General features: G+C 39.8%; 1 protein-coding gene across 4 annotated transcripts in view; it reads right to left on the minus strand.

The window, feature by feature from the left end:
* Window positions 1–14,115, minus strand: part of TMEM45A (transmembrane protein 45A) — a 116,589-nt gene that overhangs the window by 24,018 nt on the left and 78,456 nt on the right. The window lies entirely within an intron of this gene.

Below are 14,115 nucleotides of genomic sequence, written 5' to 3' on the forward strand. Positions count from 1 at the left end.
AAATTAATTTAGCACACTTGCAGGATACAAAATCAACACATAAAACATGCAATGAACAATCAAAAAAATTAAGTTAGGAAAACAATTCCACTTACAATAGCATTGAAAAGAATGAGATACTTAGGAACAAATTTAATCAAGGAGGTTCAAGACTTGTACCTTGCAAACTAAAAAACATTGTTGAAAGTGATCAAAGAAGATCTAAATAAATGGAAGTATACCTCATGTTCATGAACTGGAGCATTTAATATTGTTAAGATGGCAATAAAAAAACAGAACATGAATCTGATCAGACCTCTAGATCTAACAAGATCGGGCATGTTGAAAAGTGTTAAATGTGATGATTAATTTCACATGTCAACTTGACTGGGTCATAGGATATACAGATACTTGGTTAAACATGATTTTGGGGTGTGTTTGTGAGGGTATTTCCAGATGAGATTAGCACTTGAATCTGTAAAAATCTAAGTAAAGCAGATCCTCCTCCACAGTGCGTGTGGGCATCATACAATCCATTGAGGGCTGAAGAGAGCAAAAAGCAGAGGGAAGGAGAATTGGCTCTGCCTCACCACTGAGCTGGAACGTTGGTCTTCTCCTGCCTCAAACTACAACTTGTACCATCAGCTCTCCGCTTTCATTTCTGGACCTACCGCACCAGCTTTCCTGGGTCTGTAGACTGCAGGTGGCAGATCATGGGACTTCTCAGCCTCCACAATTATGGGAACCAGTTCCTTAAAATAAATCTCTCTGTCTCTTTCCTCTCTCTATAGATATAGATATATTATAGATATAGATACAATTATATATTATATATAAAAAATATATATGTATATATTTGGTTCTGTTTCTCTGGAGAACCCTGACCAATACACTGGATGATAAATTGATAACTACCACTACTTTTGTATATATTTAAGATTTACCCTAATAAAAGTTTTTTTAAAATCCTTTTTCATAGGCACGTTAAAAAAAAAAGAGAGAGAGAGATGGCAATAACACGCAAAGCAATCTACAGATTCAGTATGATCCCTAGCAAAATCCCAGTAGTCTTTTTTGCAGAAATAGAAAGCTGATCCTAAAATTTATATGGAATGACAAGGGACCCAGAATAGCCAAAACAACCTTGAAAAAGAAAAGCAAATTTGTAAGACTTACACTTACTGATTTCAAAACTTAGTACAAAAACTACAGTAATCAAAACATTGTGGTACTAACATAATGGTAGACATACAGATCAATGAAATAGAATTGAGAGTCCAGAAATAAGCCCATACACCTGTAGTAAACTGGTTTTTGAAAAGAGTGCCAAGGCCATTCAATGGGGAAACTAAAGTATCTTCAACAAATGGTGCTGGGGAAACTAGATATCCACAAGCAAAAAAAAAAAAAAAAGAATTTGGGCTCTTACATTACACCACATTCAAAAATTAACGCAAAATGGATCAAAAACCTAAACATGAGAACTAAAATCCTAACTCTTAGAAGAAAACTAAGGAAACACCTTCACGACCTGGGATTTAGTGCTGATTTCTTATACATGACACCAAAAACACATCAAAATTAAAAGTTTTGGTGGGGGCTTCCCTGGTGGCGCAGTGGTTAAGAATCCGCCTGCCAATGCAGGGGACACGGGTTCGAGCCCTGGTCCAGGAAGCTCGCACATGCCACGAAGCAACAAAGCCCATGTGCCATAACTACTGAGCCTGTGCTCTAGAGCCTGCATGTGACAACTACTGAACCCATATGCCATAACTACTGAAGCCCCTGTGCCTAGAGCCTGTGCTCTACAACAAGAGAAGCCACCGAAATGAGAAGTCCACACACCACAAGGAAGAGTAGCGCCTGCTCACCGCAACAAGAGAAAGCCCGTGCGCAGCAACGAAAACCTGACACAGCCAAAAATGAATAAATAAATAAAAACAAAGCTCACAGGTTTCCGGGAAGATGGCGGAAGAGTAAGACGTGGAGATCACCTTCCTCCCCACAGATACACCAGAAATACATCTACACGTGGAACAACTCCTACAGAACACCTACTGAACGCTGGCAGAAGACCTCAGACCTCCCAAAAGGCAAGAAACCCTCCACGTACCTGGGTAGGGCAGAAGAAAAAAGAATAAACAGAGACAAAAGAATAGGGACGGGACCTGCACCAGAGGGAGGGAGCTGTGAAGGAGTAAAGGTTTCCACACACTAGGAAGCCCCTTCGCGGGCGGAGACTGCAGGTGACGGAGGGGGAAAGCATCAGGGCCGCGGAGGAGAGCACAGCAACAGGGGTGCGTAGGGCAAAGCGGAGAGAATCCCGCACAGAGGATCAGGGCTGACCTGCACTCACCAGCCCGAGAGGCTTGTCTGCTCACCTTCCAGAGCAGGCGGGGCTGGGAGCTGAGGCTTGGGCTTTGGTCAGAGCGCAGGGAGAGGGCTGGGGTTGGCGGTGGGAACACAGCCTGAAGGGGGTTAGTGCACCACGGCTGGCCGGGAGGGAGTCCGGGGAAAAGTCTGGACCTGCCGAAGTTTTCTTCCCTCTTTGTTTCCTGGTGCGCGAGGAGAGGGGATTAAGAGCGCTGCTTAAAGGAGCTCCAGAGACAGGCGCGAGCCGCGGCTAAAAGCACGGACCCCAGAGACGGGCAGGAGACGCTAAGGCTGCTGCTGCCGCCACCTAAAAGCCTGTGTGCGAGCACAGGTCACTATCCACACACCCCTTCCGGGGAGCCTGTGCAGCCCACCACTGCCAGGGTCCCGGGATCCAGGGACAACTTCCCCGGGAGAATGCACAGCGCACTTCAGGCTGGTGCAACGTCACGCTGGCCTCTGCCGCCGCAGGCTCGCACCCCATTCCGTGCCCCTCCCTCCCTCCGGCCTAAGTAAGCCAGAGTCCGGAAGCAGCGTCTCCTTTAACCCCGTCCAGTCTGAGCAAAGAACAGACGCCCTCCAGTGACCTACACGCAGAGACGGGGCCAAATCCAAAGCTGAGCGCCTGGGAGCTGTGAGAACAAAGAAGAGGAAGGGAAATCTCTCCCAGCAGCCTCAAAAGCAGCGGATTAAAGCTCCACAATCAACTTGATGTATCCTGCATCTGTGGAATACATGGATAACGAATCATCCCAAACTGAGGAGGTGGACTTTGAGAGCAAGATTTATTATTTTTTCCCCTTTTCCTCTTTTTGTGAGTGTGTATGTGTATGCTTCTGTGTGAGATTTTGTCTATATAGCTTTGCTTCCACCATTTGTCCTAGGGTTCTATCAGACCATTGTTTGTTTTATAATCTTTTTTCTTAATAATTTTTTTATTTTAATAACTTTATTATATTTTAACATACTTTATTTTATTTTACTTTATCTTCTTCTTTCTTTTTTTCCTTCCCTCCTTCCTTCCTTCCTCCCTCCCTCCCTCCCTTTTCTTTCTTTCTTTCTTTCTACTTCTACTAATTCTTTCTTTCTAATTTTTCTCCAATTTATTCTGAGCTGTGCAGATGAAACGCTCTTGGTGCTGCAGCCAGGAGTCAGTGCTGTGCCTCTGAGGTGGGAGAGCCAACTTCAGGACACTGGTCCACAGGAGACCTCCCAGCTGCACATAATATCAAATGGCGAAAATCTCCCAGAGATCTCCATCTCAACACCAGCACGCAGCTTCACTCAACGACCAGCAAGCTACAGTGCTGGACACCCTATGCCAAACAACTAGCAAGACAGGAACACAACCCTACGCATTAGCAGAGAGCCTGCCTAAAAGCATAATAAGTCCACAGACACCCCAAAACATACCACCAGGCATGGACCTGCCCAACAGAAAGACAAGATCCAGCCTCATCCACCAGAACACAGGCACTAGTACCCTCCACCAGGAAGCCTACACAACCCACTGAACCACCTTAGCCACTGGGGACAGACACCAAAAACAATGGGAACTACGAAACTGCAGCCTACAAAAAGGAGACGCCAAACACAGTAAGATAAGCAAAATAAGAAGGCAGAAAAACACACAGCAGATGAAGGAGCAAGATAAAAACCCACCAGACCTAACAATTAAGAGGAAATAGGCAGTCTACCTGGAAAAGAATTCAGAAAAATAATAGTAAAGATGATCCAGAATCTTGGAAATAGAATAGACAAAATGCAAGAAATATTTAACAAGGAACTAGAATAACTAAAGATGAAACAAACAATGATGAACAACAAAATAAATGACATTAAAAATACTCTAGATGGGATCAATAGCAGAATAACTGGGGCAGAAGGACGGATAAGTGACCTGGAAGATAAAATAGTGGAAATAACTATTACAGAGCAGAATAAAGAAAAAAGAATGAAAAGAACTGAGGACAGTCTTTGCCAAACAACTAGCAAGACAGGAACACAACCCTACGCATTAGCAGAGAGCCTGCCTAAAAGCATAATAAGTCCACAGACACCCCAAAACACACCACCAGGCGTGGACCTGCCTCACAGACCTCTGGGACAACATTAAACGCACCAACATTCGAATTATAGGGGTTCCAGAAGAAGAAGAGAAAAAGAAAGGGACTGAGAAAATATTTGAAGAGATGATAGTTGAAAACTTCCCTAATATGGGAAAGGAAGTAGTTAATGAAGTCCAGGAAGCACAGAGAGTCCCATACAGGATAAATACAAGGAGAAATACACCAAGACACATATTTATCAAACTGTCAAAAATTAAATACAAAGAAAACATATTAAAAGCAGCAAGGGAAAAACAACAAATAACACATAAGAGAATTCCCATAAGGTTCACAGCTGAGCTTTCAGCAGAAACTCTGCAAGCCAGAAGGGACTAGAGGACATATTTAAAGTGATGAAGGAGAAAAACCTGCAACCAACATTACTCTACCCAGCAAGGATCTGGGTAGATCCTTGATCAAACATGAACAGACCAATCACAAGCACTGAATTCAGATTTGATGGAGTAATTAAAACCTTTACAGACAAGTATAAGCTGAGAGAGTTCAGCACCACCAAACCAGCTTGACAACAACTGCTAAAGGAACTTCTCTAGGCAAACAACACAAGAGAAGGAAAAGACCTACAATAACGAAACAAAAACAATTAAGAAAATGGGAATAAGAACATACATATTAATAATTACCTTAAATGTAAATGGACTAAATGCTCCCACCGAAAGACACAGATTGGCTGAATGGATACAAAAACAAGACCCTTATATATGCTGTCTACAAGAGACCCACTTCAGACCAGAGACACATACAGACTGAAAGTAAGGGGATGGAAAAAGATATTTCATGCAAATATAAACCAAAAGAAAGGTGGAGTAACAATTCTCATATCAGACAGAATAGACTTTAAAATAAATACTATTAGAAGAGACAAAGAATGACACTACATAATGATCAAGGGATCGATCCAAGAAAAAGATATAACAATTGTAAATATTTATGCACCCAACATAGGAGCACCTCAATACATAAGGCAAATACTAACAGCCATAAAAGGGGAAATCGACAGTAACACATTCATAGTAGGGGACGTTAACACCACATTATCACCAATGGACAGGTCATCCAAAATGAAAATAAATAAGGAAACACAAGCTTTAAATGGTACATTAAACAAGATGGACTTAATTGATATTTATAGAATATTCCATCCACAAACAACAGAATACACATTTTCTCAAGTGTTCATGGAACATTCTCCAGAATAGATCATATCTTGGGTCACAAATCAAGCCTTGGTAAATTTAAGAAAACTGAAATTGTATCAAGTATCCTTTCTGACTACAATGCTATGAGACTAGATATCAATTACAGGAAAAGATCTGTAAAAAAATACAAACACATGGAGGCTAAACAATACACTACTTAATAATGAATTGATCACTGAAGAAATCAAAAAGGAAATTAAAAAATACCTAGAAACAAATGACAATGGAGACACGACGACCCAAAATCTATGGGATGCAGCAAAAGCAGTTCTAAGAGGGAAGTTTATAGCAATACAATCCTACCTTAAGAAACAGGAAACATCTCGAAAAAACAACCTAACCTTGTACCTAAAGCAATTAGAGAAAGAACAACAAAAAAACCCCAAAGTTAGGAAAGAAATAATAAATATCAGATCAGAAATAAATGAAAAAGAAATGAAGGAAATGATAGCAAAGATCAATAAAACTAAAAGCTGGTTCTTTGAGAAGATAAAGAAAATTGATCAGCCATTAGCCAGACTCATTAAGAAAAAAAGGGAGAAGACTCAAATCAATAAAATTAGAAATGAGAAAGGAGAAGTAACAACTGACACTGCAGAAATACAAGATATCATGAGAGATTACTGCAAGCAACTCTATGGCAATAAAATGGACAATCTGGAAGAAATGGACAAATTCTTAGAAATACACAACCTGCCAAGACTGAATCAGGAAGAAATAGAAAACATGAACAGACCAATCACAAGCACTGAAATTGAAACTGTGATTAAATATCTTCCAACAAACAGAAGCCCAGGACCAGATGGCTTCACAGGTGAATTCTATCAAACATTTAGAGAATGGCTAACACCTATCCTTCTCGAACTCTTCCAAAATATAGCAGAGGGAGGAACACTCCCAAACTCATTCTACGAGGCCACCATCACCCTGATACCAAAACCAGACAAGGATGTCACAAGGAAAGAAAACTACAGGCCAATATCACTGATGAACATAGATGCAAAAATCCTCAACAAAATGCTAGCAAACAGAATCCAACAGCACATTAAAAGGATCATACACCATGATCAAGTAGGATTTATTCCAGGAAGGTAAGGATTCTTCAATATATGCAAATCAATCAATGTGATACACCATATTAACAAATTGAAGGATAAAAACCATATGATCATCTCAATAGATGCACAGAAAGCTTTTGACAAAATTCAACACCCATTTATCATAAAAACCCTGCAGAAAGTAGGCATAGAGGGAACTTTCCTCAACATAATAAAGGCCATATATGACAAACCCACAGCCAACATTGTCCTCAACGGTGAAAAACTGAAAGCATTTCCACTAAGGTCAGGAAAAAGACAAGGTTGCCCATTCTCACCACTCTTATTCAACATAGTTTTGAAAGTTTTAGCCACAGCAATCAGAGAAGAAAAGGAAATAAAAGGAATCCAAATCGGAAAAGAAGAAGTAAAGCTGTCACTGTTTGCAGATGACATGATACTATACATACAGAATCCTAAAGATGCTACCAGAAAACTACTAGAGCTAATCAATGAATTTGGTAAAGTAGCAAGATATTAAATTAATGCACAAAAATCTCTGGCATTCCTATACACTAATGATGAAAAATCTGAAAGTGAAATCAAGAAAACACTCCCATTTACCATTGCAACAAAAAGAATAAAATATCTAGGAATAAACCTACCTAAGGAGACAAAAGACCTATATGCAGAAAATTATAAGACACTGATGAAAGAAATTAAAGATGATACAAATAGATGGAGAGATATACCATGTTCTTAGATTGCAAGAATCAACATTGTGAAAATGACTCTACTACCCAAAGCAATCTACAGTTTCCATGTAATCCTTATCAAACTACCACGGGCATTTTTAACAGAACTAGAAGAAAAAATTTCACATTTTGTATGAAAACACAAAAGATCCCAAATAGCCAAAGCAATCTTGAGAACGAAAAACGGAGCTGGAGGAATCAGGCTCCCTGACTTCAGACTATACTATAAAGCTACAGTAATCAAGACATTATGGTACTGGCACAAAAACAGAAAGATAGATCAATGGAACAGGATAGAAAGCCCAGAGGTAAACCCACGCACATATTGTCACCTTATTTTTGATAAAGGAAGCAGGAATGTACAGTGGAGAAAGGAGAGCCTCTTCAATAAGTGGTGCTGGGAAAACTGGACAGGTACATGTAAAAGTATGAGATTAGATCACTGCCTAACACCATACACAAAAATAAGCTCAAAATGGATTAAAGACCTCAATGTAAGGCCAGAAACTATCAAACTCTTCGAGGAAAACATAGGCAGAACACTCTATGACATAAATCACAGCAAGATCCTTTTTGACCCACCTCCTAGAGAAATGGAAATAAAAACAAAAATTAAAATATAGGACCTAATGAAACTTCAAAGCTTTTGCACAGCAAAGGAAACCATAAACAAGACCAAAAGATAACCCTCAGAATGGGAAAAAATATTTGCAAACGAAGCAACTGACAAAGGATTAATCTCCAAAATTTATAAGCAGTTCATGCAGTTCAATAACAAAAAAACAAACAACCCAATCCAAAAATGGGCAGAAAACCTAAATAGACATTTCTCCAAAGAAGATATACAGACTGCCAACAAACACATGAAAGAATGCTCAACATCAAAAATCATTAGAGAAATGCAAATCAAAACTACAATGAGATATCATCTCACACCAGTCAGAATGGCCACCACCAAAATATCTAGAAACAATAAATGCTGGAGAGGGTGTGGAGAAAAGGGAACACTCTTGAACTGTTGGGGGGAATGTAAATTGATACAGCCACTGTGGAGAACAGTATGGAGATTCCTTAAAAAACCACAAATAGAACTACCATATGACCCAGCAATCCCACTACTGGGCATATACCCTGAGAACACCATAATTCAAAAAGAGTCATGTACCAAAATGTTCATTGCAGCTCTATTTACAATAGCCCGGAGATGGAAACAACCTAAGTGTCCATCATCGGATGAATGGATAAAGAAGATGTGGCACATATATACAATGGAATATTACTCAGCCATAAAAGGAAACGAAATTGAGCTATTTGTAATGAGGTGGATAGACTTAGAGTCTGTCATACAGAGTGAAGTAAGTCAGAAAGAGAAAGACAAATACCATATGCTAACACATATATATGGAATTTTTTTAAAAATGTCATGAAGAACCTAGGGTTAAGACAGGAATAAAGACACAGACCTAGTAGAGAATGGACTTGAGGATATGGGGAGGGGGAAGGGTAAGCTGTGACAAAGCGAGAGAGAGGCATGGACATATATATACTACCAAACGTAAGGTAGATAGCTAGTGGGAAGCAGCCGCATAGCACAGGGAGATCGGCTTGGTGCTTTGTGACCACCTGGAGTGATGGGATAGGGAGTATGGGAGGGAGGGAGATGCAAGAGGGAAGAGATATGGGAACATATGTATATGTATAACTGATTCACTTTGTTATAAAGCAGAAACTAACAAACCATTGTAAAGCAATTATACTCCAATAAAGATGTAAAAAAATAATTTAAAGAAAGCTGAGCTATTAATAAAAAGAGCTTTTGTGCATCAAACGACATGATCAGGAAAATGAAAAGACAATCACAGCATAGGAGAAAATCCTTGCAAATCATGTATCTGGTAAGGAATTGATATCAAGAATATTTAAAGAACTCCTAAATCTCAACAAAAAGCTAAAAAAATTTTAATGGGCAAAGGAATAGAAGACTCATTTCCCAAAAGAAAGTGTACAAATGGTCGATAAGCTCAAGAAAAAATTATGAACATCTTTAGTTATTAGAGAAATGCAAATCAAAACCACTATGAGATACCACTTCACACCTCCTAGGATGGTAATAATAATAATAAGTAACAAGTGCTGGTAAGGATATGGTGAAATTGGAATCGTTATACATTGCTGGTGAGAATGTAAAATGGTACAGCTATGTGGAAAACAATTTGACAGTGTCTCAAAAAGTTAAATATAGAATTATCACATGACTTGGCAATTTCATTCTAGGTACTAAACATACCCAAAATAATTGAAAGCAGGTATTCAGACAAAAACTTCTACACAAATGTTCATAGCAGCATTATTCACAAGAGCCAAAAGTTAAGAACAATCCAAATGTCCATTAGCTGATGATGAATTAGCACCACGTGGTATTTCCATACAACAGAATATTATTCAGCCATAAAAACTGACATATTAATATATAATACAACATGGATGAACCTTGAAAACATTATGTTAGAGAAAGAAACTAGACACAAAAGGTAACATATTGCATGATTCTGTTTACATGAAATATCCAGAATAGGTAAATCCATAGCGACAGAAAGCAGAGTGGTAACCAGGGACTGGGAGGAGAGGGAAAGGAAATGACTGGTTAATGGATCCGTGGTTTCCTTTTGGGGTGATGAAAATGTTTTAGAACTAAATAGAGGTGATAGTTGCACAACACTGTGAATGTACTAAATGCTGCTGAATTATACACTTTAAAATGCATAAAATGTTGCCAGAGAGGAGAGAGTTGGTGGGGGATGAGAGAAATCAGTGAGGGAGATTAAGAGGTACAAGCTTCCAGTCACAAAATAAATGAGTCACAGGTATGAAATGTACAGTGTTGGGAATAGTCAATAATTATGTAATAGCTTTGTATGGTGATAGATGGCAACTAGAGTATTGTGGTGATCATTTTGAAATGTATAGAAATATCAAATCACTATGTTGTGCATGAGGAACTAACAATTAAAATTTTTATGTTTATTTTTCAATTATACTTCAAAAACAAACAAACAAACTCTTAGAAAAAGAGATCAGATTTGTGGTTACCAGAAGTGGAAGGTGGAAGGAAGAGGTATTGGATAAAGGCACTCAAAAGGTACAAACTTCCAGTTATACAATAAATAAGTAATATAATGTACAATATGATCAATAGAATTATCACTGCTGTATGTTATATATGAAAGTTAGAGTAAACTCTAAAATTTCTTAGCACAGGAAAAAGAATTTTTTTCTTTGTCTTTAATTTTGTTTCCACATGAGATGATGGATGTTCACTAAACTTATTTTGGTAATCATTTCATTAGGTAAGTGAAATCATTATGCTGTACACACGAAATTTATACAGGGCTGTGCATCAATTATTCCTTAATAAAACTGGAAAAGGGAGGGAGGGAGGGAGGGAGGGAGGGAGGGAGGAAGGAAGGAAGGAAGGTTAATTCTATGTTATAAGAATTTTACTCCAATAAAAAATTAAGATACATAGATGATAGATAGATAGAGGAACAGATGTCAGGTTTCAAGATCCAAATGAAATACAAAACCAAGATAATTACATGGATAATTGTACAAATATCTATCATATTAGCTAACTATATGTCAGTTACAGTGCTTAGGAGGTTTCCTTACTATGGCCCTTCAATAATGTGGTCTTTTTTTTTTTTTTTTTTTTTAAGGCTGCATTGGGTCTTCATTGCTGCGTGCAGGCTTTCTCTAGTTGCGGTGAGTGGGGGCTACTCTTCATTGAGGTGTGCCGGATTCTCACTGCGGTGCCTTCTCTCGTTGTGGAGCACGGGCTCTAGGCGCGCAGGTTTTAGTAGTTGTGGCTCGTGGGCTCTAGCGCGCAGGCTCAGTAGTTGTGGCGCACGGGCTTAGTTGCTCCGTGGCGTGTAGGATCATCCCGGACCAGGGCTCCAACCCGTGTCCCCTGCATTGGCAGGTGGATTCTTAACCACTGTGCCACCAGGGAAGTCCCCAATGTGCTATTATCCCAAGTTAATGTATTGTTATCCTCTTTAACCAGATGAGAAAATTAGGTGGTTTAGTGATTTGCTCCTGATCATACATCTAATAAATGAAATCTTACAGGGGAAAAAAAAAAGGATTTAGTTTATAATATTGAGTGAAACCGTTTCTGTTTGAAATTTCAAGTAATGTGAATAAATCGGGGAAAGCTAAGATTTGTGCCTTAATCACTTGTCCCTGTTTCCTATTTTAAAGGATTCCCTTTAGTTGGAAGGAGAACTGCCATTTGTACCACTTGGTAGATGTACTGCCATGTGTCAGGCACTTTAACCACACTCATACACATATTACACACAGTAATATACTGTGTATATTACTCATACACAGTAATTCTCATTCTCACAACAACCCCAGGAAGAAGGTATCATTATCCCCATATTACAGAGGGTAAAACTGGGACTCAGAGACTTCAGTAACTTCCCCAACATTGCAAAATGGCCAAATGACTAAGACAGGGTTCCAAATCATGACCGTCTGGCTGCAAAACTCTGTGTGTTCTTTCTTCTACCCCACACTCTCTTTCATCATTTAGCCTTTCTCAGTGGAGCAGTATGAAGGACAGTGGCATGGACAACAGGGTCCATGTGAGTCATCTCAGCAGTTCTGATACGGTTTGAAAAATCAGTACTGAGATGGTAGTTGGTCCCATGAAGACATGGTACTACTGTCTTACCCTTAAAACACAGATTAGAGACTGGCAGACCCTGGGCCACATCTGCATAACAGACATGCTTTACCTGGCCTGCACACTTTTTAAAATAAGTTGAATTAGTTTTCAACATTTAAAAAATTAGGGAACTTCATACAAAAGTCTGCAGTCTCAGCTTATTTCTAAAAATAGAAATATTTCTTTTTTTTTTCCAAAGCATGAGCCACAACACGTGCTCTCCATCGATTCATCATTCAGGTTGGTAGTTGCCTGACCAAGTGGAGCAATCCAGAGGTCTTTATTTTTACTCTGGTGCTATGCATTTTATTTATTAACCAATGTCACATTCATAAAGTTTTCCAAAGTATCATGAGTGGAAATTAGCAAGGTACTGTGCAATAACTCCTTCCTGCCCTCCTCTACATCCCAGGAGACAGAATCCCTTTGTTGTCTCTATTTTAGAGATAAGAAAACTAAGTAACGCACGAGCCTGCCCTTCCATCTCCAAACAGTTACAAAAGTATTTGCGTCATTGCTGCTGTGTCTCACCCACCAAGGGCTGGGGATTCTGAATTAGGACATGGTAACGTTCTAAAGGAATGAGGAGTTAACACCACTGGCAAAAGATAGATCAGTCATCAGATTAGAGATCTGAACCTACAGTATCCAGAAACTCCAGGAGGAAAGTGCCACCCAGCTAGTTTGCCTGCTGTTTGGACATACCCGTGTTTTGCAATACCCCTTTATATACTGTTAGGAAAGCTCACCGTGGAGACCACAGTGACCAGAGCCCAGGTCTCTGAAGGCCCTGTAAGAAAGCGAGACTTGCTGGCTCCTCTGTGCTCACTGTTTGGAAATGACAAGAAGGAAACTGACAAGTTTCCTACAAGAAGTCATGTAGTCAATTCTCAGTTCAGGGGGCCCAGCCATTTTAGCTAGGGTGCCAGGACCATGAGAATTTGCCTCTCATGTCCTCCTCTCTCATCAATTCAGGGAGGATGACAGAGAAATTCTGGGTCAAGAAAGGGCCTTTTAGGAAGGTTGAGTTTAATGCACAATGGACTAGCTCTCCAGTTCCCACCTATCAGTGTCACCTATGTTCCTTCAATGCCGTCCACACCACCCATCTACCCCTGATTGGGGAGTGATTTGCTCCAGCTCCCAGAGGGAAGACTTAGCAGTTGTTGTGGGCTAAATGGTGCCCTGTAAAAGGGCATGTTGAAACCCTAACCCCAGATACTTGTGAACGTGACCTCATTTGGAAATAAGTTATTTGTAGATGTCATCCAGATGAGATGAGGTCATATTGGATCAGAACTGGCCCTGAATCTAATGATGGGTGTCCTTATAAGAAGTCCATATGAAGACACAGGTGCACAGAAACACACAGGTGTGACTATGGAGGCAGAGATTGGAGTCATGCTGCCAAGTCAAGGATTGCTGGCAACTGACTAGGAGGGTAGCATGGGACAAATTCTCCCTTTGGGCCCCCAAGACAGAATCAACCTGCTGCCACCTTGATTCTTAGTTCCATCTCCCAGAACAGTGAAGCATAAATTTCCATTGTTTTAAGTCTTCCTGCTTGTGGGAATTTGTGACTGCAGCCCTAGGACACTAATACAGGAAGGAGCTAAGGCTGAAATAAGCAGAAGAGTATCAACTGTCCTAAAGCTCAAGCCTGGACACACTGGTGACTCTCAACCATCTTTCAAACCCCAACTCAAGTTTACCTTCTTCTGGAAGCTTTCTCAACCCTCTTCCTATGGAATTAACAATATCTCCTCAAGGCATGAGGTATTTTCAGGTTGGAATATTTCATTCAAGCAACAGTCTCATGAGACATCATTTCTATTTTTTATTTGAGGAACCTTAAGCTCACAGAATAGCTAGTCTAAGGTCATGTGATTAATATGGTAGATCCAGAATTCA

The sequence above is a fragment of the Phocoena sinus genome, chromosome 4 (assembly GCF_008692025.1).
Source record: "Phocoena sinus isolate mPhoSin1 chromosome 4, mPhoSin1.pri, whole genome shotgun sequence".
In the NCBI taxonomy this organism is placed as follows: domain Eukaryota; kingdom Metazoa; phylum Chordata; class Mammalia; order Artiodactyla; family Phocoenidae; genus Phocoena; species Phocoena sinus.